This window comes from Herpailurus yagouaroundi, unplaced genomic scaffold (genome assembly GCF_014898765.1).
Source record: "Herpailurus yagouaroundi ecotype Mexico unplaced genomic scaffold, PumYag 141, whole genome shotgun sequence".
Lineage (NCBI taxonomy): Eukaryota > Metazoa > Chordata > Mammalia > Carnivora > Felidae > Herpailurus > Herpailurus yagouaroundi.
This window is the reverse complement of record NW_024412396.1, coordinates 31,550,183-31,576,512: the sequence shown is the minus strand read 5'-3', so window position 1 is coordinate 31,576,512 and position 26,330 is coordinate 31,550,183. Positions and strand designations below refer to the sequence as shown.

General features: G+C 40.6%; 1 long non-coding RNA gene and 1 other non-coding gene across 4 annotated transcripts in view; both read left to right on the top strand.

Moving 5' to 3' along the window:
• Positions 1-26,330, top strand: part of LOC121031798 (uncharacterized) — a 77,741-nt gene that overhangs the window by 24,724 nt on the left and 26,687 nt on the right. The window contains exon 3 of one of the 3 annotated variants that reach the window (XR_005790890.1): positions 8,750-9,218. The exons of the other annotated variants lie outside the window; for them this stretch is intronic. This is a non-coding gene — a long non-coding RNA (uncharacterized LOC121031798). Of the gene's footprint in view, positions 1-8,749; positions 9,219-26,330 lie in introns of those variants that run through there. 3 annotated transcript variants of the gene reach the window in all.
• Positions 9,617-9,726, top strand: LOC121032438 (U6 spliceosomal RNA). Its single transcript, XR_005791269.1, has one exon. It is a non-coding gene; the product is annotated as a U6 spliceosomal RNA (small nuclear RNA).

The following is a 26,330-nucleotide window of genomic DNA, read 5'->3' as shown; positions in this document are numbered from 1 at the left end:
ATTCTGCCAGTTACCTAAGGTCTGGTAGCTAGTACCCTATCAAATACAGAGCACCAGTTTTTTCATCTATAAAATGGGGACAATACCACCTGCCTCAGAGTTGTTGGGGGAGTAAGGGAGAACATAGCTAAAGTGTCCAGCACACTTAGCTGCCCCCACCCAAATGCTAGCTCTCATCTCTTCTGTATCCCATAACAAAGTCAAATATACTGGACTGGGAAGGGATCTGACTGCCTTTAGAAAGTGTGCCTCTTAACTTGTTTTTCCAGAGGCAAAGATGGACTTGCGTCTGTCTGTCTGCAACCACACCCGGCCCTCCTTGCCACCAGTGACACATTTGCAAGATTGTATACAGGCCCCGGACAGAAACATTTAACACAAGTGGAGGTGCTGGCCATCCTTATTTTAGAGAGAAAATGACCAGAATGTGAGTACAGCAGATAAGCCAGCCCAGACCCTGGCCCCTCAACCACAGGAGCAGAACAGAAATCTGTTAAAGGATGGGGAGAATTTCTCTCATCTTCCTGGGTTTCTCCTTCCTTTTCTTCTCTGTCTCTCCCCAGCACAGCTCAGGAAGCAGGAGAAAAATACCCAAAGGCAAAAAGGCAGAGAGCATCTGTCTTCCTATACTTTGATGGTGAGAGTGAAAACAAGTGTCTCATGGCTTATTAAATGTCAGGTTTAAGATGTCTGGTTGGGGAGGTAGGGTGTGGCCATCACACCAGTGCGTTAGTCTTGGCATTTTTTGCTTCTTGCAGGATCCCACCTTTTGGTCTATTAGAAGCATTTCTTCATAAGGATGAACATTTAGTTTGGTCTCAGAGCCAGGTGTCTGCCTCCAGACCACTGCCTGAAAGGAATGGGTTTGAGCCTCAAAGAAAATAAGTTAGGCCTGGCTCAACTTGTCTGCATGACTCTTCTTGCTCCACTACACTTGCCTCTCAGGCTGCTGTTGGCCTCTAAGAAAATGGATCCTGGTCTTCCAGTTTCAGAGACTGAAGCAATTATACCCTGGAAACAGATCTCAGTTTCAAAGCACTTTTCCTCTTTGCCTGGGTTCTCAGGGGTAAGAAGGGCTACTTTCTGCTTCAGTAAATTCTATCCAGCTAGGAGTTCAAGACCAAGAGTAGTTAAGCCTGGAGACCAAAGGCTGGCAACACACTCACTTGGGTTCATGCCTTCCGTCTGCCAGGGCCTTCAGGTCCCAGAAGAGACCTCTTCCTCTGTTGTCCTGATCAGCTACAGGCTAACCTAACCTTGTGTAGTTCCAATCGGCCTCAGTTTGGAGCTGTGGTTCTGTATGCCTTTTATTTCACGTTCACAGTGCTGCTGAATGCCTTTGTGAACTGGCCTTGAAAAGTATTACAGAATCCACAGTCGAGATGTTCTCTGCCTGGACTCTGTTTGCTTGTTATGTTGCAAGAATGTGGTCCAACAGCTTCCACACCCTGATGACTCAGCCTAGCTCTAATGAGTTGTGTTTTCCAGGCCCTCCTAGGGAGACAGTGCCTTCTCTAGCGTTGGCTAGGCTACGTGCTGCCCCCCGCCCCCCACCCGGCCTCAGTAAGGGCTGCCTGGGAGTGAGCCTGGATGGTTGTTAGAAATGCTCCCCATAGGTAGGCAGAGGGAAAGGGAAGATGAATTCTGGTTCCACTCCCCAGTGTTGCAGTCACTCTTGGCCCTTCCCAGGCACAGCCAGGAGGTGTAAGTTAGAGGTTAGGAAGAACTTACATAATGGGATTGATTTTGAAGGGAGCAGGCAGAGTGGCTACCTCTTAGAGAAAAGGCAGTTGATAGCCACCTAAAGGTCATATGAAGAAGCCTGTCTTACTTTCAGAGAATTGGTCTTTGATTTGTGGGGCATTCAATATGCTGGGGGAAAAAATCTGACTGTTAAGCTTCTGGGGGACAAACCAGAGGAAATTATATAATTAACAGTTCAGAGATTCTTAGAATCTTTGGCCAAAAAAAGAAATGACAGAGAAAAAATCACTGTGTTCTAGAGCCATGGCAGAAGGCCAAGCTTTGAATAATGGCCGTAGAAGAGATATTAATGAATTATTTTTAAATGTATGCTTCTTTTTGGAAAGAAATTGCTTAGGGAAAGTTTATGCCTTAATTACTACTCTTACTAAAAGGGAAAATCTTAACTGATTATACCTTAAAATCTTTGAACCTTAAACTCTTTTACCAGATTTTAAAGTTCAGGCCTCCTTGCAAAAATGCAAACGCATTTCTATTTCCTGATGGCTATAACAAAAGCAGAAGACTTAAACAAGAATCTGTTTTATGAAAAATTGAAATCTGAGCACAGTTCACACATTTACCAATGATTCTTCTCCGTTGCATCTGACACAAAACAGCTGTAAGGCCTCTCTGCTGTAAGGACAGGATGGCCCTGCCAGGAACTGCACCCAGCTTGTGGTCTAGTCGCTGACAGAATTTACATAATACTACTGCCTGCCAACTTAAGCCTACCCTGCAGGTACCCCCCCCTCCCCCCACCCTTCCCTCCTGCAGGCACTGAAATGGTCACGCTTTGGGCTGGCTCTGGTCCTAGCAGGAAGCATAAGCCTCCGGGCTGCTGACCACACCCATACGTTTGTTTGCTTTGTTTCGTTTTGGGGGAGATTCTTTTATTTTGATATAATTTCAATTTTACTGAAAAATTGCATGAACAGTTCAAGGAACTTCTACAACTTATGATTTGTTTGTTTACACTTTTGCTTTATTTGCTTTATCATTCTCTCTTTTTCTCTCCCACTCTCCTCTCCCATTGAAGATGGAGATGTGCTCCTATTGGCTCCAGTATGAATTTTCCAAAAAGGCATTCTCTTAATAACTACAGTGCAGTTACACAATCAGGCAATTAAGCATTAATACAATACTACTGTGTCTTTCATTAATTGCCCCCAAAATGTCCTTACTTTTTTTTCCCTCCCCTGAGGATCAAATCCAAGATTATACATAGCATTTAGTTGTCAGGTCTATTTATTTTCCTTTATTCTGGGACATTTCTTTAGCCTTTCATTGTGTTCTTGACCTTAACATTTAAAAAAAAAGTACAGGCCAGTTATTTTGTAGAATGTCTTTCAGTTTGGGTTTGCCTCATGTTTTCTCATGATTAGATTCAGGTTATGCATTTTTGGCAGGAATACCACAGAGTTGATAGTGTGCTCTTCTCCAAGCATCCTAATCGGGGGCATGTGATATGGGATATTGGTTTGTAACAATATAGAGATCTTAGCCCTGATGACTTGGTAGAGTGGTATCTGATGCTATGAAGTTATTATTTTTCTCTTTCATTAAGTCATTTGCTGCATACTTTACATCTCTGTAATTATCCTATTTATTTAAAGTTTTTATTTAAATTCCAGTTAGTTAACATACAGTGTTATACTAGTTTCAGGTATGCAATATAGTGATTCAACACTTCCATACATCACCCAGTGCTCATCATGGCAAGGTCACTCCTTAATCCCCATCACCTGTTTAACCCATTTCCTCACTCACCTCCACTCTGGTAACAATCAGTTCTCTGTTTCTTGATTTATCTCTGTCTCTTTTTTCCCCTATGATTATTTGTTCTGTTTCTTAAATTTCACATATGAGTGAAATCATATGCTATTTGTCTTTCTCTGAGTGACTTATTTTCCTTAGCATAATACACTCTAGCTCCATCTATGTCATTGCAAATGGCAAGATTTCATTCTTTTTTATGCTGAGTAATATTTCTTGATTATTATAGTTTGTAATATTCCATTGTGTGTATGTGTGTGTGTGTGTGTGTGTGTGTGTGTGTGTGTGTGTGTGTGTATAACTCATCTTCTTTATTCACTCATTAGTCAATGGACATTTGGGCTCTTTCCATAATTCAGTTGCAGTACATACTGCTGCTCTAAACATCAGGGTGCATGTATCCCTTTGAATTAGTGTTTTTGTATTCTCTTCTTTTTTAATTTTTAAATTTTATTTATTTATTTTTGAGAGAGACAGAGACAGAGTGAGTGGGGGAGGGGCAGAGAGAGAGGGAAAGAGAGAATCCCAAGCAGGCTTTGTACCACCAGCACAGAGCCCAGTGTAGGCCTCAAACCCATGAAACCATGAAATCATAACCTGAGCTGAAACCAAGAGTTGGACACTTAACTGACTGAGCCATCCAGGCGCCCCAGTATTTTTTAATTCTTTGGGTAAATACCTAGTAGCAAAATTGCATATCCCTTTTTTTTTTTTTTTTTTTTTTTAAGTAGGCTCAATGACCAATGTGGGACTTGAACTCATGACCCTGAGATCAAGGGTCACATGGTCTACCAACTGAGCCAGTCAGGCAACCCTATAATTATCCTTTTTTAAATCAAATTTTTACCCATCCATTTTGGCATCCTCTGATGATTTTCTACAACTCTCATTTTGCATTCTACTGTAATAAAGAGGTTTCCCTTAACATTTATATCTATCTATCTATCTATCTATCTATCTATCTATCTATCTCAACATGATTCTTAGGCTATCAGTGGAGTACAATCCATTATAAATATTATTTATTTTGATGTTAAAATTGTTCCAGATTGGGGAGTGGGAGCCTCTTACCGCTGGCTCTTGAGTCTTTTTGAACATATTTTCATGATTCTTTGAGCATTTCCTTACCTTCTTGCAAAATAAGATGTTCCAGGCTCATCCTCTACTTTTCCTGCCCACAGCCCCAGAATAAGCCATTTCCCAAGAATCGCTAGTTCCTTTAGTGGGTAATGGTATTTAGAAACCAAGATCTGGGTGCTAAAAGTGCTCATTCTTACTGGTGTGTCACTGTTTCTAGGCCTCTTACCAGACAGAATTAGGTAATATTACATATACAAATGGAAATAGATACATATAGAGGCATAGATATATATTAGAAATATGTTGGAGATATATGTGACATAATATATATTTATTCTAATAACTCCAATTCTAATACAACAAATGCTTTTTCCATATTTGTAATTTCTTTCCCCAGCACTTAGAAATCTGGCTCCCATTAACCTCAAGGTCAAGAATACACAAATCGTAGTTTCAGAATTGCTAATCCCTAGCACCACTTAAAGTAAGCGTAATGAGAGTTTAATTAGTTTACAGTTTTGAGGGGTAAAACTTAACATACATTAAAGTACACAAATCCCAAGTCTACAATTCAGTGACTTTCGACAAATGGATATACCTGTGTAACCCACACTTTTTTCAAGATATAAGACATTCATCTCTGTATCTTCTCAGGAAGTCCCCTCATGTTTCTTCCCAGTCAGCAACACCACCGTCCCCCAAACCAGAGGCAACCACTTTTCCAGTATTTTGCTTAGTCTGTAGACATCAGTTGGCTCCCCTGGATCTGAACACCCATCTTCAGTTTGGACCCTACTCTGTGCTCTCCCCCTCGAGGCCTGTGCCACCACAGTACCTGGCCTTAGATTTTGTTTTGTCTACTCTTTCTTGGCAATGCCAGATTTGATTTCCAGTTCTGAGCTTCCAGTTCTGAGCTTCCAGTCTTTTCTGAGCCATGGTGCCAATGACTCTGCCCTTCCTCTGGGCTAGATGTTGATTTGTTCTTGCATTAGTCTACATTCCTCATTCCTTCTGGGCTTTTGATCCAGCCCCAAAGGACCTCTGGCCTGGAATGTGCTTCGAGGATCACACAATTTACTAAAGATAGTTTCATAAAAAGGCACATAATTTCATGAAAAGTCTCCTTCTTAAAATTTGGTAATATTGTCCCGTCTGGTCCTGCTTGATGCCTGGATTCTGAGCCACACCTGTTCTTCTGTTTCTAAATCTTGCTTCCTTTCCCGACTTGGGGACTGTCATAATCCTTCCTCCCCATGACAGCTGGAGCCAGAAGCTGGTGAGGCTTTTCTCATGAGGGTACCTTGTGAGCATGACTATGATAGGGAGAAACCATGTATCTTGTGAGTGTTTAGTACATGTGAAACCACTCAGCCCACCACCAAATGTGGCAAATGGCCAGTTTGGGGCACAGGAAGAGAAGGTGGGTGAGTCCCAAGCACCCTGCTTAATGCTTAATGCTTAATGAATAGCTCCCTTTCAGTAGTGTTCAGTCTAGCCAGAGCTATAGCATGTAGGGTAGAAACTAAGGTGAGGTCTCAGAACCAGGAAGTCACGCCCATGTTAATATTTAGAAAACAGTTGGGTTATAATAGCTTCTTTTCTAGGCTCCCTAATGAAAAGGGTTAGTGTGGTTCAATCATGAAAGCTTCTGAAAAGACTCTTTGACACAAAGGCTCTGAGCTCCACTCTTCATGTCGGCCCTTGATTATATTAGTAGTTTAATAAGCAGTTGCTTGTTCTGTCTTTTGTGTGCTTGGATTCCCCACCCCCCCCGCCCCCAACAAAGCTGTGAGCTCCTTGAGGGAGGTGACAGTGTTGTGCATTTTTCTGTCTTCCTCCTGTCCCAGCACCAGCTCCTTGTCAGGTGACAGGAGGTGTTCAGTAGGTACTTCTGACTTGAACTAAGTCTTAGTCACCTTAATGAGGTCATCCCTCCATAGTATCCCAATTCCTACTGTAGTACCAAGCACAGAGTAGGTACTCAAATTGGCTGAGTAAATCATGAACTAATTCCACTTAATTGTTGTCGAGTCAAAGTGTTATTCCTCTCAGGAGTCTATGTTTTAGAAGAGGGCAACAATGAATGGGCAATACTTAATAACCCAAGTGGAGTTAGCCTAATAGTGGAATTACAGGCAACACAGCACCAGATGAGGACATTTATAAGCAGGGGGCTCTTTGGCCCCACCAATCATGCCACATCACTATGTTACCCTTCTTCTGAGGTCCTCAGAATGTTGGGCCATAAAAGGATCGTTATATTCTGGTGATCAACCTTTTTTGCTGTCTGCCTTTCCTGAGCTTCTCTCTCCTATTCAATTTGCATTTGTTTCCTTTGGCCCAACAGCAAATTGGCTGCAGCACCTTCTCCTAAAGAGCCAGAATCTTTTTAGCCGTGAACCTCTTTTTTTTTTTTTTTTTTTTAGTTTATTAATTTATTTTGAGAGGGAGAGCACACAAGCAGGAGAGGGGCAGAGAGAGAGGGAGAGAGAATTATGAGATCGTGTGGCTTGATCTCACGAACCATGAGATCAATGACCTGAGCTGAAATCAAGAGTCAGATGTTTAACCGACTGAGCCACCCAGGCACCCCTCATCATTACTACATTTTAACTGACTTTTGCAAATTTTCATTACAATTTTAATTGTCACAAAATGTTCCATGGAGTACACCTATTTAACCATTCACCTGACATTTGTTGAGCATTTAGTTTGCTTCTGATTTTTAGCTATACAAAAGGAAACATAATGAGAGAACTCTTCACATAAATTTTCCTTATTTGAGGCATTTTGCTTTTCACCAGGAGAAATTTCCAGAAGTTTTATTACTGGACAAAATAATATGAAACTATTTTAGACTCTTAATATTGTCCAACGACTTGTCAAAAGGTTCTTAACCAATTACACGCCTTCTGGAATGGATGAAAATTTCTATTTTACCCAACGTTGGTCATTTACTGACACAACAAAACATTTATTCTCTATTTCAACATATATGTCTATATTTGAGGTTTATATTTTTTCAAAGCTCCCCAGGAAATTCTAAGGTGGAATCTGGGTGGAGAGCCCCAGAAGGCTACACTAAAAGTTGCCAAGTGCTGTGGCACTTTTCCCTCAGCCTCTGGAGATCCTGTGCTCTGATACAAAGGTCTAGGGAAAGAGCCCTGAGGCAATGGGCACCAAGGTAAAGAGGAGATTTCTTCATAAGGCTTAGGGCCAAGTAGGCCCAAGTCATCCTCCTGGGTCTTCTGAGGGAGGGGCCCTTCTCCTCTGGCTGCATAGAGTTAGAAGTGATCCAAAGAGAGCCAAGAGCACATGACCCCAAGGAGGGAGAACAGGAAGGGGGGAAAAAAGGAACTGTCCTGCATAATCAGGAGCTTGGAGTCTCTCTCCCAGCTCTCAGAGAGTCTACTTCCCAGCCCTTGGACCTGAGTCACAGAAGCTGCTAGCTGTGCTGATCACCCACATCAAATGTGCCTCCTCCATAACCCATTCCCATAGTCTTGTTTTTTTTAAGTTGCTTTTTCAAATTACAAAAGAACTATTATTGGTCCATCATAAACAAATAATATATAAATGAAAATTTCAATATTGGAAAGTTCTCCTTCACTTCCCTATTTCCATTCCCGTCCCCAGAGGTAACCTGATAATAATTTGGTGTGTATCTTTCTAGATCTTTTTCTAGTGGGTGTGAGACTGTGTGCATGCCTCAGGATTTTATAATACATAAATGGAATTACACTATATATAGTTTTCCCCATCCTGCCTTTATCATTTAACTTCAAGGTGTAGACCACCTTCTGTGTTAGTTAATATACAGCAGCCTCATTCTTTTTCATGGCTGCATGATAATACATGGTATATGACGATATCATATAATGAACACAGCTTGTTGCTGGTGGCTTCAGTTGCCTTTCATTTTTCTCTATAATGACAATGCTGCAATGAGCTTCTTTGTGTATATGTCTTTGTGTCATCTACCTGGCTTTGAGTGTTGCCACTGCCAGAAAATTCCTGGTGTTGGGCTCCAGGTATGCATACCCAGAGGATCTCTGCTACCTCCAGGATTCATTTAGACCCTGGAAGAACACCACCCTGGCTCAGTCCTGGCTTCTTCTCTCACCCTGTTATTCTGTGGTTGTGTTCACAGCATGCCCATGGACCAGCCACCAGAATTCCGACAACCCCACCATACGATGGAAAGGTGCAAAAAGTACAGCTGGTGTCCCTCTGGCCACTGGGAGGAAAGAAAGAGGGCCAGCTCCTTCACACATAATCCAATTGGAGAGAGTATGGAAGTGGTTATCTGTCTAAGTGGTTCTCAGTCTTTCTCCCCTGAGATAGAGTGTGGGACTGAAACAGCAGTGAATCACTGATATAGAAGATACAAGAGCTGCAGTGGTGGTAGGAGCTCTCCAAAGCAGCTGAGAAAGTATGGTGTGTGTGTGTGTGTGTGTGTGTAACCCTGAACCAAATGTCCTTGGCCCATGGACAGAGATTGCCAACCCTTGATCTAATACGTTGTTGTACTTTTGTCTTTTAAGGTTTTCAAACACCAGGGCACCTGGGTGGCTCAGTTATTTGGGTGTCCGACTTCGGCTCAGGTCATGATCTCACGGTTCTTGAGTTTGAGCACCACGTTGGGCTCTGTGCTGACAGCTCAGAGCCTGGAACCTGCTTCTAATTCTGCATGTTTCTCTCTCTCTGCCCCTCCCCTGCTTTCACTCTGTCTTTCTCTCTCAAAAATAAATTCTAAATTTTTAAAAAAATTAATAAAAAAAGATTTTTCAAACACCTTGTTCCTGCAAGAAGCAATAAGAGCTAATGAGAAGCAGACAGTACCCTGGGTTCCATCTCTCACTTCACTAGGGCCTGCCACAGTTTGGAACAGTTTTGATCGCTGCCCTATGCCCTCTTGTTTAGAGGTGCTGTCTGCACTCTGGGATGCAGGGGTTAGGTTTCTTATTTTTCCTGAAAAATGGTGCTAGTGTCATTGGCTGTTAAAAATGAGACAGGTGTGCTCGCTTTGGCAGCACATCTACTGAAAACACTGGAGCGACACAGACAAGATTAGCGTGGCCCCTGTTCAAGGGTGACAGGCAAACCTGTGAAACCTTCCATACAAAAATAAGAACTTTTAAAATGGGACATAGGCAAGAAAGCTTTTGCATTTGGATGAGATGTTTTCTGTGTTTGGCTTATCCTGCTTAGTTCTTTCTTCCTTACTTTATGGACATGCAAGAAAGAACACATGCTCATAGTATTGGAGGCAGGTGCTGAACTTCCTAGGTGGCAGCCCTCCTGAAATGTATTCTTGTATGCACAAATGCAAAGACCCTTGTTGACCTGCTCTCTCAATGCTTTGGAAACTCTGGGGAATGGTGATGTGGTCACTGTTAGAGCAACAAACAAATCTGGTGTAATTGAGGATAAGCTTCATGTGGGCAGTCCTGATGTTTGCTCACGGAAAGGTGATTCATTTAGACGAATCAGGGCTTTAAAATTGTTTTCTTGAAGTGTAACAGATACAGAAAAGTGCATGCACTGTAAATGTATGGCTTGGTGAATTTGTGCAAAGTGAACACACCTATGTTACCCTGGTAACCACTATGTAGATCAAAAAGTAGAATGTTAGAGTCACCCCAGAAGACCTCTGTACCCACTCCTCCCCCAGTTACTAGTCCTTTGAGGTATAACCAGTAACCTAACTTTCAACACTTTATATTTTTGCCTGTTTTTGAACTTTATGTATACTTGTGAAATTTATTCACATTTTGTGTAGATCTTCCTCACTTATTCTCATTGCTATATTGTATTCCATGGTAGACATATGCCACAGATGGGGTGCCTGGGTGGCTCAGTTGCTTAAGCCTCTGACTCTGGAATTCAGCCCAGGTCAGGGGCTTGTGGGATCAAGCCCCGCTTTGGGCTCTTTGCTTACAGTGCAGAACCTGCTTGGGATTCTCTCTCCCTCTCTCTCTGCCCCTCCCTGGCTTGCATGTGCTCATGTGCCCTCTCTCTCAAAATAAGTAAGCATTAAAAAAGAAATATGCCACAGTTTATTTATCCATTCTATGTTGATGGGGTTTTATTGCACACATTCCTACAAGTGGAATTATCAGCTCACAGTGTTTGCATATATGCATCTTTAATGGACCTTGGAATAGCAGTAAATGAGAGTTAGGGGTGTATTTTTTATTTTTTTAACTTAGAGAGAATAGGGGAGAGTGAGAGCGAGAGTACATGCGTGAGAGAGAATCTTAAGTAGGCTCCACGCTGATTGTGGAGCCTGATCCTGGGATCCTGACCTGAGCTGAAATCAAGAGTTGGTCAGACAGTCAACCAGACTGAGCCACCCAGGCGCCCCAGGAATGTATTTTTGGTAGGGGACAAAGCACAAAGCTAAGATCAGGCCCCAGGTTTCTGGTCTCCTTCCAGGCTTGGATTACAGAGGAGCCAGAGCAAGGCACTTAACCTCTGTGTTTCCTCAACTGTAAATTGGAAATAATTGGTACCTGCTCTATTACTTTCTGTGGGATGAAAAAGGCCTCTGCAAAATCTCAAGCTGCACAAATGGAAGCTCTCATTAAAATGGAAGCAGGGAAGGGGGATTTTTAATTATCAATGAGAACTAAAGAACAACTGTATTTATGTGGATTTCCATTCCCAATTAAGAATCCAGAGATTAGCTTAACTGCTCAGCTAGACTGAGTAGTATTGCCAAAGGGGCCTGCAGTATTATTGTCTCAAACCCAAACACAGTAAGTAACTTCCCAGACCTATCCTGTGAATCTTGCTAGAAGTTTCCTCAACTGCCTGGAGCCCCAGGGGTCCTCCCAGTTCTTTCTCTTAGTTGCCAATGCCTCAGCTTTTTCTTTCCCCCTGCATCAGCTTGAGTTGGCCTACTCTGGGAAAAACTGGTTTGATGCTGCCTGACCAGACCAATTATAATGCACCAGGAAAGCAGAAGGACACCATCATCCCATGTCTTCCTGCGTTATTGAACATAAAGTGTGAATATTGTCAATGAGGTCCTTTGGTCTTACGGTACAACTAAAAGTTCACAGGCATTTATTCTACCAAAGGTTGTGCTAAAATGAATCGGGGACTGTAAAATACAATAATTGAAAGTAGTGTCAACATTTTTTCTATCCTCCTAGTTCCCTTGCGGATGGTTGCACAAATGTTACACAAGTAGAAGGCAGTGCCCTCTTCTGGCCAATGCCACACTTGCATGGCTGTGGCTAAGAGGCTTGCCAACTCATGGGACTGGTTTTTCACTGGGTAACAGGCTCATCTTGGGGTTAGTCTTGAGTAAATCACATCTGGGGATCCACCCTCCCTTTCCTCTTCAAAAGAGAAAAATCAGAACTATGATAGTTACATTTTATGTGTGATTAACATTTAAATCAGTAGACTTTTTTACCTTCCATAATGTGGGTAGTTACCTTAAGAGCAAAAACTGAGGTTTCCTGAAGAAAAAGAAATTCTGCTTCAAGACTGCAAAATAGAAACCTGGGTGTTTCCAGCCTTCAGATTTTGAATACAAGACTACAACATCAACTCTTCCCTGAATTTCTAGCTTGCCAGCCTGCTCTGCAAATTCCAGACTTGTCTGCCCCCACAATCGTGTGAGCCAATTCCTTAAAATAAATCTGTGAATGTGTGTGAGTGTGAGTGTGTGTGTGTGTGTATCTTGTTGGTTTTGTTTCCCTGAAAACCCTAATACAAAACCTAACTCTAAAACCCATTTATATCAGTGACATCTCATTTGTATAAACATAAGGGGACATGAAGTATGGCAGCTGACCTGAGTTCAGGTTCAAGTCCCAGTAACATCTAATTTACTAGTTTCATGAACTAGCTACTTAATTATACTTAGCCTTGGTATCTTCATTTTTATAAAGGGGAAAATAGTAGCATTTACTGAATATGATGTTGTGAAGATTAAGAGAAAACATGTGCTTAGAATAGTGATTGGCTCAGAATAAGTACTCATTAATGTTAGTAGTTATTAATTATTTTGATTACTAAGGTCATAGAGGGAAGCTGCCAAAAAAAGGGTGATTTATAGAATGAGGGGTACATGGAAGGGTAGCTGGTCTCGTTCACTCCCCCACCCATTGTCTCCCTAGACTCTTAGGGAGACAGGCAGTCTCTGCTTTTCACAACCTGTTCTTGGGCAGTTTTATAAAGCCATTTCTTGTAAAGTGTCCTAACTGTTCCCATAGGAACCCAATCAAGATTAAAAGTTGGATTCTGAATTAATGATTAAGTCATATATGAAACCATTATTATGTCACAAAAGTAAAGTTCAGTAAATCTTGGTAATCATTTAAAACAGTAAAACTATGTAAGTCCTAACACAGGGCTTCCATAAAATTTAATCTTCACTCCATAGTACAATTTACCAATTTAATTAGCAGTTTTGTTTGCCTTCTCACAATTTAGAAGGCCTTCTGTAAGATGATTTGGATCACTTTTCGGCCTTTTGGCTAAGATCAAGTGTTGTAAGATGATTTGGTTGGTCAAAACCTTGTTTTTAAAGCTAGCCAAGTGGTTATCTCCAAGTATACGGATTTGGGTTAATTTATATATATGTGTGTATTTATATATTTATCTCTGTGTTATTCAGTGATTCACCAGAAGGACCCACAGGACTCAATAGCAGGTTATATACTCACTAAGATTTATTATAGCAAAACGTATAGAGCAAAAGCAGTGGGAAAAAGGTGTGCACTCATGGGGTCCAGACATTCAACACAGACTTCAGTGTCTTTCCACACAGGAGTGTGGAGGCCACACAGGAGTACTCTTTCTTTCGCCATTAACTTCAGGGACATATATAGAATGTCTTTACCCAGAGAAACCTGTTTGAGTCTCAGAGTCCAAGGCTTTTATAGGGGGCTGGTCACGTAAGTATATCCTACTATGTATGCAACCAACTCTGGTAACCAAAACCCAACCCTAACAATGAAACTAGGTGCACATCATTGATCTTGATGTTTGTGCAAAGCACCCCTGAGAAGCACGTATGGTATGATCCATTGGTCCTGGTGTATGTAAGTCATCAACCACCAATATAAAGAACACTCTAAGGGCTGCCAAGGGTTAATCATGGGTCTCTTGAAGACATGTAAGGAGCAACCAGAAATGCTGTGTTAACTCTTTCCTCACAGTCTGTATTTTCTGAAATGTCTATAATTAACGTCTATTACTTTGATAATCACAAAAGTATTGATATAAAGGCATCTGCCGTTAATGATTTTCCTTTCTAGTTATTTAATGGTGTTGCTTTATAATCTCAGTATAGTTCCCTGTAGTCAGCAGAGCTGCTGAGAGAAGTAAAGTCACCCTTCTAGACACTTCATGGATCCCCATCAGAACCTTCATACTCTTTGGGAAAACCATAAAAACGGGCCAGGACAAAGCCTGTGAGACATAGAAGGAACCACAGCAACACCTAATTCAACTTCCCCATCTTAGAGATGAGGAAGTGGAAATACCGAGCAGTGAAAGGGCTCATCCCGGTTCTGAATCTTAGATCTTCTAATTAAAAACCTCTTTTGGAACTCCTGAAATGGGTCAAGGCAATGTCTGCTCAGTTGCTTCTGATGATTGTCTTAACATGGGCAGAAACTGGAGGAGCCCTGACTGGTGGGACTGCCTGAACTGAATGTGCATGGTCAATCTCCTTTAGTCTAGACAGAGGCTTCCTATCCTTCCCCAACCCCTTCCTTGTCCAGTGACTTGACAGAAGCACCAGGACTCTGTTATCCAGAGCATTGCCTATGCCACTAGGTCAATGGTCTAGTTTGGGACCTAGCAAGAGATTAGTTTAATCTTCACCAAATTTCCCCCTTTTCTCCCTTTCATTTACTCTCTTGTAGGCTGGAGGGTGGTATCTGTCTCTACACTGGACTCCAAATTCCTTGAGGGCCTTCTGGATCCAGGTTATATAGTGGCTATGATTATGGGTAGTAAAGTCAAATGGTCCGAGGTTTGAATTCTGGCTTAACATCTCACTGGCTTGTGGGATTTGAGTGAGTTACTTAATGGGAATAATAGTACTTCCTTTATAAGGTTACTGGGAAGATGAAAGGAAGTAATAACTCTTAACTAGAATAGAATTTGGTATATAAAAACGTTCAATAAATATTGAATATTATTATTATTTTTTTTTTGCCATGCAGTAAGTACTTTTATTATGATTCAGTTCTAAGTAATATAAGTTTTAATTTTTATTTCTCTTTTGACATAGGAATTTTTTCAGAATTATGTTTTTAACTTTTTTTTTATTTATATATGAAATTTATTGTCAAATTGGTTTCCATACAACACCCAGTGCTCATCCCAAAAGGTGCCCTCCTCAATACCCATCACCCACCCTCTCCTCCCTCCCACCCCCCATCAACCCTCAGTTTGCTCTCAGTTCTCAACAGTCTCTTATGCTTTGGCTCTCTCCCACTCTAACCTCTTTTTTTTTTTTTTTCCTTCCCCTCCCCCATGGGTTCCTGTTTAGTTTCTCAGGATCCACATAAGAGTGAAACCATATGGTATCTGTCTTTCTCTGTATGGCTTATTTCACTTAGCATCACACTCTCCAGTTCCATCCACGTTGCTACAAAAGGCCATATTTCATTTTTTCTCATTGCCACGTAGTATTCCATTATGTATATAAACCACAATTTCTTTATCCATTCATCAGTTGATGGACATTTAGGCTCTTTCCATAATTTGGCTATTGTTGAGAGTGCTGCTATGAACATTGGGGTACAAGTGCCCCTATGCATCAGTACTCCTGTGTCCCTTGGATAAATTCCTAGCAGTGCTATTGCTGGGTCACAGGGTAGGTCTATTTTTAATTTTCTGAGGAACCTCCACACTGCTTTCCAGAGCGGCTGCACCAATTTGCATTCCCACCAACAGTGCAAGAGGGTTCCCGTTTCTCCACATCCTCTCCAGCATCTAGAGTCTCCTGATTTGTTCATTTTGGCCACTCTGACTGGCGTGAGGTGATACCTGAGTGTGGTTTTGATTTGTATTTCCCTGATAAGGAGCGACGCTGAACATCTTTTCATGTGCCTGTTGGCCATCCGGATGTCTTCTTTAGAGAAGTGTCTATTCATGTTTTCTGCCCATTTGCTTTTCGGGTGTGGAGTTTGGTGAGCTCTTTATAGATTTTGGATACTAGCCCTTTGTCCGATATGTCATTTGCAAATATCTTTTCCCATTCCGTTGGTTGCCTTTTAGTTTTGTTGGTTGTTTCCTTTGCTGTGCAGAAGCTTTTTATCTTCATAAGGTCCCAGTAATTCACTTTTGCTTTTAATTCCCTTGCCTTTGGGGATGTGTCGAGTAAGAGATTGCTACAGCTGAGGTCAGAGAGGTCTTTTCCTGCTTTCTCCTCTAAGGTTTTGATGGTTTCCTGTCTCACATTCAGGTCCTTTATCCATTTTGAGTTTACTTTTGTGAATGGTGTGAGAAAGTGGTCTAGTTTCAACCTTCTGCATGTTGCTGTCCAGTTCTCCCAGCACCATTTGTTAAAGAGACTGTCTTTTTTCCATTGGATGTTCTTTCCTGCTTTGTCAAAGATGAGTTGGCCATACGTTTGTGGGTCTAGTTCTGGGGTTTCTATTCTATTCCATTGGTCTATGTGTCTGTTTTTGTGCCATGAATATTATTTTTTAAATAGGTACTTCATTTACTTTGGAAAACCCTGTTCTCTGATCTTTTTAATAGTTTTGTTGAGATAATTAACACACAATATACACTGTATGTATTTAAACTATAAAATGTCATAAGTTTTAACATGTACACACCTGTGAAACCATCCCCACAATCAAGTAAATGATCATATCCATACCCTCCCAAAAGTTACCTTATATCCTTTTGTAATCCCTTTTCCTGTCCTCAGGCAATTGCTGTCTACTCTTTGCCTCTGCAGATTAGCTTGCATTTTCTAGAATTTCATACAGATGGAATCATATGGTATGCTCTTTTTTTTTTTTTTTTTGGCTTCTTTCATTCAGCATTATTTTGAGATTCATCCATGTTGTTGAGTGTATCGATTACTAGTATTCCATTGTTGAGGGTATCAATTACTCAGTAGATGCACCACAATTTGTTTATCCATTCACTTACTGATGAACATTTGGGTTGTTTCCAGTTTTGAAGTATTAGAAATAAACTTCTAGAAATAAAACTTCCATGAACATATGTGTACATGTCTTTGCATAAACATATACTTTCTCCTTGGAAGTGAATGGGTGGGCCCTAAGGTGGGTATGTTTAAATTTTTAAGAAATGACCAAATTATTTTCCAAGTAGATGTACTATTTTGTATTTCCACCAGTAGCATGAGAGTTCCAGTTGCTCCACATCATTGACAAGAGTTGGTATGGTTAGTCTTTTTAGTTTTAGATATTCTAATAGATGTGTAATGATACCTCTTTGTGATTATAATTTGAGTTTCCCAATGACATTGTAAATGTGTTTTTGCCACCCATGTATCTTTTTGATGAATTGTCTGTTCAAATCATTTGCCTATTTTTAATTAGGGTGTTTGCTTTTCTTATTGTTGAGTTTTGAAACTTTTTGATATATTCTATATACAAGTCCTACATATAGTTTACAAACATTTTCTTTAAGTCCGTAACTAGTCTTATTATTCTCTTAATAGTGTCTCAAAGGAAAGAAGTTATTAATTGTAAAGAAGTACAATTTATCAATTTTTTGTTTTATGGATTGTGCTTTTGGTATTCTAATCCAAGGATCCTTTCTCTACTAAATCACTTTTACATGTTCACTGGAAATCAATTTACCATATATATGTTGGTCTATTTCCACACTCTGTTCTCCAGTGATCTGTTTTCATGCCAATACCATGCTATCTTGATTACTTAGCTTTCCAAATTTGTCTAGCTACTTTGTCTTTTTCATTTCCAAATGAATTTTACTAAAAAAAATTTTTTTTTTTTTTTGGAGAAAGAGAGAGAATGGGGGAGGAGCAGAGGGAGTGAGAGAGAATCTCAAGCAAGCTCCATGCTCAGCACAGAGTCCAACACAGGGCTCAATCCCAGGACTCTGGGATCGTGACCTGAGCCAAAATCAAGAGTTGGACACCCAACCAACTGAGCCACCCATGAACCCCTCCAAATAAATTTTAGAATTAGCTTGTCAATTTTTACATGAAAAAAACTGTTAGAGTTTTGACTAGGATAGCATTGAATAAATTTAGGGAGAACTGTCTTCTTCACAGTATTAAGTCTTCTGGTCCATGAGTATAGAATGTTTCTTTATTTATTGAGGTATTAATTTATCTCAACTATATTTTATAGTTTTCAGAGTATAGGACATACATATTTTGGTCAATTTATTGCTATGCATTTGATATATTTGGTAGTAGGGTAAACAGTATTGTTTTTAATTTCAATTTCCAATTGTTTGCTAGTATATAAAAATACACTATTTTTATATATTGAACTTATATCCAGAAAACTTGCTAAAGCTCACTTATTATTTTTAATACCGATTTTTGTAGACTCCATAAGATTTTCTGCATAGACAGTTATGTCATTTATGAATAGACAGTTTTATTACTTCCTTTCCAATCTAATCATCTTTTATTTCTTTTTCTTACCTTATTGCACTGGCTGGAACCAGTACAGTGTTGAATAGAAATGGTGAGAGTAGAAATCTTTGCCTTGTTTCTAATTTTAGAAAGAATGCAGTTTTTTTTACCATTTAGTATAATGTTAGCTGTAGATGCCCTATAACTGGTTGAGGAAGTTTCCTTCTATTCCTAGTTGGCTAAGGTGTTGTTTTTTTTTTTAAACCGAGAATTGATGTTGGATTTTGTCACATATTTTTCTGCATCTATTCATATGATTTTTTGTCTTTAATATGGTAAATTACAAAGATTGATTTAATAATAGCTTTATTGAGATACAATTCACAGAGCATAAAGTTCACCCTGTTAGAGTGTACAATTCAGTGGATTTTACTATATTTGCAGAATTATGCATCTATCACCACAACCAAATCCCATAACATTTTCATTATCCTAAAGGGAAACTCTGTTCCTATCAGGAGTCAGTCCCCATTTCCCCCACTCTCCCCAGGTCCTGGCAACCTGTATGGATTTGCCTATTCTGCACTTTAATATAAATGGAATCATATTCATTGTGGTCATTTGTGAATGGCTTCTTTCACTTGGCATAATGTTTTCAAGGTTCGTCTATGTTATGGCATGTATCAGTATTCCATTCATTTTTATGGCTAAATAATATTCTATTGTGATGATATACCACATTTTGTTTAACCATTCGTCAGTTAATGGGCATTTGATTTGTTTCCACTTTTTAGCTATTATGAATAACGCTGCTGTGAACATTTGTTACAAGTGTTTGTGTCAACATATGTTTTCATTGCTCTTGAGTATATACCTAGGAATAGAATTTTTGGGTCATATAAGTCAGTCTGTTTCATCCTTTAGGGAATTGCCCCACTGTTTCCCAAAGTGGTTGTACTATTTTGAGAAGGTTGAATTTAACAGATAAGGCTATTTAGATTATTTATTTCTTCTTGAGTGAGTATTGGTAGTTTATGTCTTCCAAGGAATTTGTCTCTTTCATCAGTTGTTGAATTTATCAGCATAAAGTTGTTAATATTTCCTTAGTCTTCTTTTAGTGTCTTTATAATGTGTAGTAATGTCATCTCTCATTCTTACTATTGATAATTTGTGGGGGGTTCTCCTGATCAATGTAACCTACGTTTATCAATGTTATTGACTATGTATATTAGATATTTTAAAAATCTTTGTGTGTGTCGCTCTGTCATGTGGAAAACTGAGTAGGCTCCAAGTATACCAGTAGGCAGGCTATCCTAGAGTTCATGAAATATAAAGGCTCACATACCCAATTGAAACACATGGATCACACTTTTTATTAAATCAGTGTACAGCACTGTGAGAAGCAAGGGGGGGAGAATGGTCAAGTTAAACACTTAGGATAGGGAACAAGTGGCATCGATAGGAATATCCTGGGGCATACTATGTTATATGTATTCTATCTCAGCTGCATCAGCTTTTCCTGCTGCAGACATGAAGACTAGAGTTGAGGTTCAAACAAGTGGATCCTGGGTCAATGATACTTGCTCTGTTAGAGAGGTGCAATTAGTCAGAATTGTAGCTTGTAATATAGTCTGTTGAACAGCCATGGACGGCACGTGGAACACTAGTAGGTAACACTAGTGGGTGGTCGAATTAAGGACTCATGAATATTGATATATAATGTATCATTGAATATTTAGTGCCCAGGTGCCCCGCAGGTATGTTATTACCTCATGTACCCTTGGATCTTGTAGCCCTTTTCATTGATGTTTAATCCATACATGCTCTATTTACTAATTACTGATCTATACTTGATGTATCTTATGAGTTCATCCACCCATTTCTTTTCTTATCCTCTATAGAATTGAATATTTTGAAACTGTACATTGAATGCACTAAACCCTCCCCCTATTATTCCTTCTTTCTGTGACACAGTCACCTACTTGACACATACCACCCACTGAACAATTGTTAAATAAAAAATAAGCAATACCCTCAGCTAGTATTGCCATAGAAACATGTTTATTCAAACAAAGAGTTCCTGCAATTAAATACATATGGGAAATACTGGGTTTCTTTACTATAGGCCTTGTTATTGCCCTAATGCACTAACCTTTCTGTGAGTGGTACCTTTCTGTGAGTGGATATCACATGTACTGTCCTCAACCTATTGACTGATGGACCACTTTACTCCAGGTGCATCACAGAACACATCTTAGGAGATGCTACCTTGGGAATTGCTCTATGCAAGGCCTTAAAGAGGGCTGGGAAATGTAGATGTTTAGTACAGCAGGTGTAGGCCAAGCAGTATACCTTGTGTACTTTATAAACATTCTGCTTTTCTGGGTTAGAAAGAAAATTTTGACAAGAAGCAAGATAGGGAAATTGAAGTTACTCAGGGAGTGAACTGACCAAATTATTCATTCAAGGGTTTCTCTAATTTACCCTTTGGAATAAATCCAGGGACAGTGTCCCATTCCCAATCAGCACAGTGCTGACAATATTCTTTCACAAATGGCTTATAGACTGCTGCATAGGCAGGTGCTTTGAAAGGTATTAAGATTATACAAAGGACACTTCCTTTTCCACAATGCTGGGAAAATATGCCTAATAGGACTTCAGGGAACCCAGATCTCTATACATGATTATCCTGGATGGTCAAGGGATTCTAAAGACTTGAAACTGAGTTTATTGGAGAATGTATCAATGGGAAGATAGCATGTTTCATTTAGTAGACAACACAGGAAAAATAGAGCCGATCATAGGTCTTCTACCCGTTTTGCTCCATTTCATAGCCTCTGCCCCCCAACACCAACGTGCAGGCAAGTACTCCCACTTCTGGCCCCTCCCTCTCTTCTGCACACAAAGCGGCCTTCTTCTTGACACTCTTGTATTCTCTTCCTGGCACCCTTCTCCCAATCTCTACCTGTGTAAATCCTGCTCATCCTTCAAATTGTTTCCTCTGGTGAGCTCTACTCAACTCCTACCTACTAGGTTATGCTTTTTTTCCTAGCACTTATCACAAGTGTTAATTACTTAATGATTGCCTCTTCTATGAGGTTGTGAGTTGCGTGAGAGTGGAAACTGCATTGACTACTTCACTACTGAATCACCAGCACAAGGCACAGAGTAAGTGGTTAATAAGTCCAGTTGAATGATTGAAAACAATATAGGTGCTGATATATTTTGCAATGAATTTAGGGCAGTTTTGTCTTCCCTTGCCTTAGGTCAAAGTCTTCTCAATTCCCTTTCTCCAAGGCTTAGATTCTCCTCAGATTCTTTTTAGATACTCATTCCAAGAAATGCCTCTCTTATCTATTCCCTTATCAGAGAAGAGTTTGACATCAGCATATACAGGCTAACATCTCTCACGTAATCTAGAGCAAAGGAGCTTTGGAAAAGCAATGTTTTCTTTCTAAGTATGAGGTGTTCAGAGTTCCCAGTGAGCTTGAGACTGCAGTGAATAGCTTGTATGTTCTCCCAAAACCTGGCATGAAGGACTGGTGTGTCTGTGGAGAGCCATGAAGCAAGTTGTGTTTGCAATTATGCTGCTGGTGTTGCTGGGAAGAATGCATGGAAAGCTGTTCCAGGGTGGGCACGTTCTCTGCAATGTTGGGAACACAGCTCCTTAGCGGTAGAACAGTTATACTAGACCTGCTTCAATCAGTTCCTCCTCAGGGTACTTGCCTGCCTCTCACCTCTCCGATTTCACTCTCACACCCATGCCTGGGGCTTGAAATTTCCCTTGCCCACCCCAAAGTCACCTGCTTTCAAATGGATGGACGTGATTAGGCAAATATGGCTGGAGGCAAAGTGGCTGGAGGTGAGGACAGTCTCCCTCTTGCGCTTTCTCTTGAGACAGGACTTTTTCTGAGGTGCAAACTTCCTTGAAGCACTAATGAAGACCTGCATCCCAAAGGGGAAGGAACATAGCTCTGCACTGGACAGAGCTGAATTTTACCCCTTGCTCTGAGTTGTTGTAAAAACTCAATGAGATAATGTGATTAAAGCCCTTAGGAGACCAGATTGCACATTGTTAGTGCTCAAAACATGGTAGCCATTTAACTATTAGGTGTTCATTGGATATTCTCAGAGGATTCTGTGTCTCCTGCTTCAGTAACATGACACTGGATGGAAATGGCTCGTTCACTTTTCTCTTTTCTCTACTAGACTGTAACATCCTTGTAGGCCCAAACCTAAAACAATGCATTCCAGATCCCATGATTAGCTCACATTCGTTGAGTGCTTATGATGTCAAACACTAAATGCTTTAATTCTCAAAACCCTAGAGCTAGGAATTACTGTTTTATAGTATTTATAGCTGAAGATATGGAGGCACCAAGTGGTTTAAGTAACTCACCCATTGTGATGTATCTAGTAAGTGGTGGAGACAGTATTTAAATACAGTACGTGGGGTTCCAGAACCTGTGCTCTTTACCACTGCATTGCACTGCCTCAATCCTCATTCTTCTTAGGTTTTCCTCATTTTTCTCCACCTACACCGTGGAACGTATCATCCCTATTGTCTCTGTCTGTGCTTATGGGGCTAAAACTATTCTGTGATTCTCTTTGTGCTAATGCCTCACAATGCCTCATGTAATAGCATGCTCTACAATTGCTTCTCCATTTGTCTAGTGCTGGGTTTGGCATACTAAGTTTATGTACCAATTATGCTCTTTCACAAAGCATCTCTTGGTTCCATTGTCTGACTGGATACTAGACCGAGTGGATCACTGGGCAGACCTTTTATCCTTTTGTGTTCTTAATGACAACCATCTGTTTCCTAAAGCAATTGAAATCTTCAGTTATTAGCATAAAGGAAAAACATTGACTCTGGGCACAGCCTCACACTACTGGTACATGCCTGGGGCATCAGTTACCACCAAGGTTTGCCTGTCCACCTTTCTCAGAGAGTCTGGGTGAAACTGGGGTTTCCTTTCAAGAACAGATGCCCACGCCCCATGTGGTTTTAAAAAAAACATGCAAATCGTATATACAAGAATATTATATATCTTTGGAGTTAAATAAATAATATAGCCATCATCCCTCTCTCAATAGAATATTATCGGATTCCACCCAGTCCTCTGCGTACCCCTCCCCCAACCCTCCCCCAGTAATGCCAATATGCTTTTCATTATACAAAGAGTAGGAGTTGTTTGAGAGCAATACTTTCTGGATGAGTAAGTCAGATGTGATTTCCAGGTACTTTGTGTGAAAGATGCTAGCAGCAAACTTGGGAGTATTCTGCGGTTTCACATTCTATTCAAACTGATGTTTACGGAGAGCTGTTTCTGATTCTGACTTCACAACCACTGCAGCACAATAGTGTACTGAGAACAGATGTGTCAGTAAATTGTGGTCAATGTGAAAAATTAATTTTTGCCACAGTTGGGGACACGTACTTTTATGGCAACGGCCATTAGAATATTAAGCTGAGCAGTGTTGCAGATGGTGAAAAGCAGAATTCAAACAGCAGGAGGAACGGTGGAGAATACCAGTGAGCCAGTTTCCAAGAAAAATGGTTTCTGATAGGCAAGAACTTTGCTGTGAAACTACGTGAGAAAACTTGCGAGAGAATTTGGTCGTGGCCATAGGCATTCTACTCAAACAGGAATGCTAGTGGGATATCGTGTGCCTGTCCCTGAAGTGTCCACTCCTTCCAGGACAGCCACCAGTTCCAGTACTAAGAAAGGTGTCTCAGGGGTGCCTGGGTGGCTCAGTTAAGCGTTGACTCTTGATTTTGGCTCAGATCATGATCTCACGGTTCATGGGATGGAACCCTGCGTCAGGCTCTGCGCTAACAGTGCAGAGTTTACTTGGGATTCTCTCTCTCCCTCTCTCTGCCCCTCCCCCACTTGCAGGCGCTCTCTCTCAAAATAAACATTAAAAAAATGTGTCTCAAGGACCATAAAAGTGAGAACCATTACTCCAGCCAGCAGATATTTGTGAAGTGGTTTGACAAGTTTTCATTATTTATTCCCTGCCACTAATGTACCCTTTGAAATAATTTCACTGTCTGTTCCGTCCACCACTAATGAATTAGAAACACTCATGTCTGCCCAGGGCTGGAGGAAATGCAATGCAATTCTACCACAGATTTGGTGATGTCTGTATGCAGCGGCTAAAAGATCCAAAAAACTGGACATAATTTTCAGTGCTATTCAGTTTGTGAGAAGATTAAGTTAAAAACAACAACAAAGAAACTTGGAACTTTAAGGAAAATTGCTTTCAGAACTTGGAGGGGGGGGGGGTAGGGGACACATTTGAGGCCATGAGGCAGAAACCCTTGGAGAGATGCCCAGAAAAGTAGTATTCCCATCAATCCTTCTCTATCCATCTCCTCTCCCCTAAAAAAGGCATGACTTCCTATTCTAGAACTAGAATGTGTGTGCTTCTTGCCTGTAGGACTTGCTGAAGATGATATGGCTGCAATTGAGTGACTTGGATAACTTTCTTCACCTTTAAGATGAAGTATATGGGTGCCTGTGTGGTTCAGTTGGTTAAGCATCTGACTTTGGCTTAGGTCATGATCTCACAGTTCATGGGTTTGAGCCCCGCATGGGGCTACGCTGACAGCTCAGAGCCTAGAGCCTACTTCAGATTGTCTCCCTCTGCCCCTCCCCTGCTCACACCCTCTGTCTCTCAAAAATGAATAAACATTGAAAAAAAGAAAAGATGCTGTATTAAGTGGCAGCCTAATTGATATGTGAACCATGTTCTTTAGGATGAGGTGTTTTTTTATTTAAGTAGGCTTCACGCCCAGCATGGAGCCCAACATGGGGCTTGAATTCACAGCCCTGAGATCAAGACCTGAGCTGAGATTAAGAGTCAGATGCTTAACCAACTGAGCCATCCAGGCACCCCAGGATGAATTTTTATACCTCAGGAAACATACAGAAAATCTTCACTTGCATTCTTTTTTGTTATAGTTAGGATAGCCATATAATCATTTATCCTCAAAACCAGGACACTTGAGAATACAAGGAGGGTGCTATTAATAATTACACCTGGACAACATAAACCAAAATTGTTCCAGGCAAACTGAGATGTATGAACACTTATAGTACAACCTTGGTGTTCAATAAATGTTTTATCACATTATGTAGCTTTTAGGCCCCAAGCATGATAATCTAATTTTTTAAGTTTATTTTGAGAGAGAGAGCAAGAGAGTGGGGGGAGAGGCAGAAACGAAGAGAGAATCCCAAGAAGACACAGGGGGTGACCTCACAAACCATGAGATCATGACCTGAGCCAAAATCAAGAGTCAGACACTTAATTAAGCCACTCAGGCGCTCTAGGACAACCTAATTTGAAAGAGGAATATTAATATAGGTATTATATACTAGAGGTGTAATCTTTTAGTTATGCTAATGCACCAAATACATCCCTTTGGCTAGAGGGAAGAGTGTTCCATTTTCCCCCTTGTGTACTTCGGATACTTTGAGCATTCTGATCTGTTTTATCGTAAGGTAAGTGAGTGAGCACAGGAAGCTAGTCAATTGCAGCAAATCGCACTGCTGAGCTGAGCTCAAAGCTAAAAACTCTGTTCCCTGGAGTCCCCAGCAGTTGTGCTGTTCACTGAACCATGAATGGATGCCTTCTAGAATTTGATCAGATTTCTATTGCAGATTCACCAGAGGTGGAGACTTATTACTACTTTTCAGATAAGAAATCTGGTGAAGTTTGTAGAGTTCACATTAATCCTCTTCATCCCACTTCTACAAAAAGCGTGGGTGCTAGTTCTTCCTAATCATTAGTCATGTAGTTGGGTCTTTTTTTGGTAGAGATTTCTTTGGGCATTCAAGAAGGGATCCAGGTATTCATTAAGTTTAGTCCTTGGGATTTTTGTGTGTTGCAGTAACTAGGCAACAGTTCAGATGTTTTAACTTAGCATGTCCTGTACTAGCAAGTTTAAAAAAAGAACTGTCAAGCCATACTTGGCAGAACCTTCCTTGGACTCTCCCACCCTCTGTACAGTTCTCCTGTACATCTTGGCTGTTCCTCCACTGCTAACAGAGACCTCTTCTGTCTCGGCCACTCTGACAGCCTTGTCCAAGCCTTTCTCACCGAGGGGCAGCTAGATACCCAGTGTGCTCAATAATTGGTAGGACTGCAACTAGGG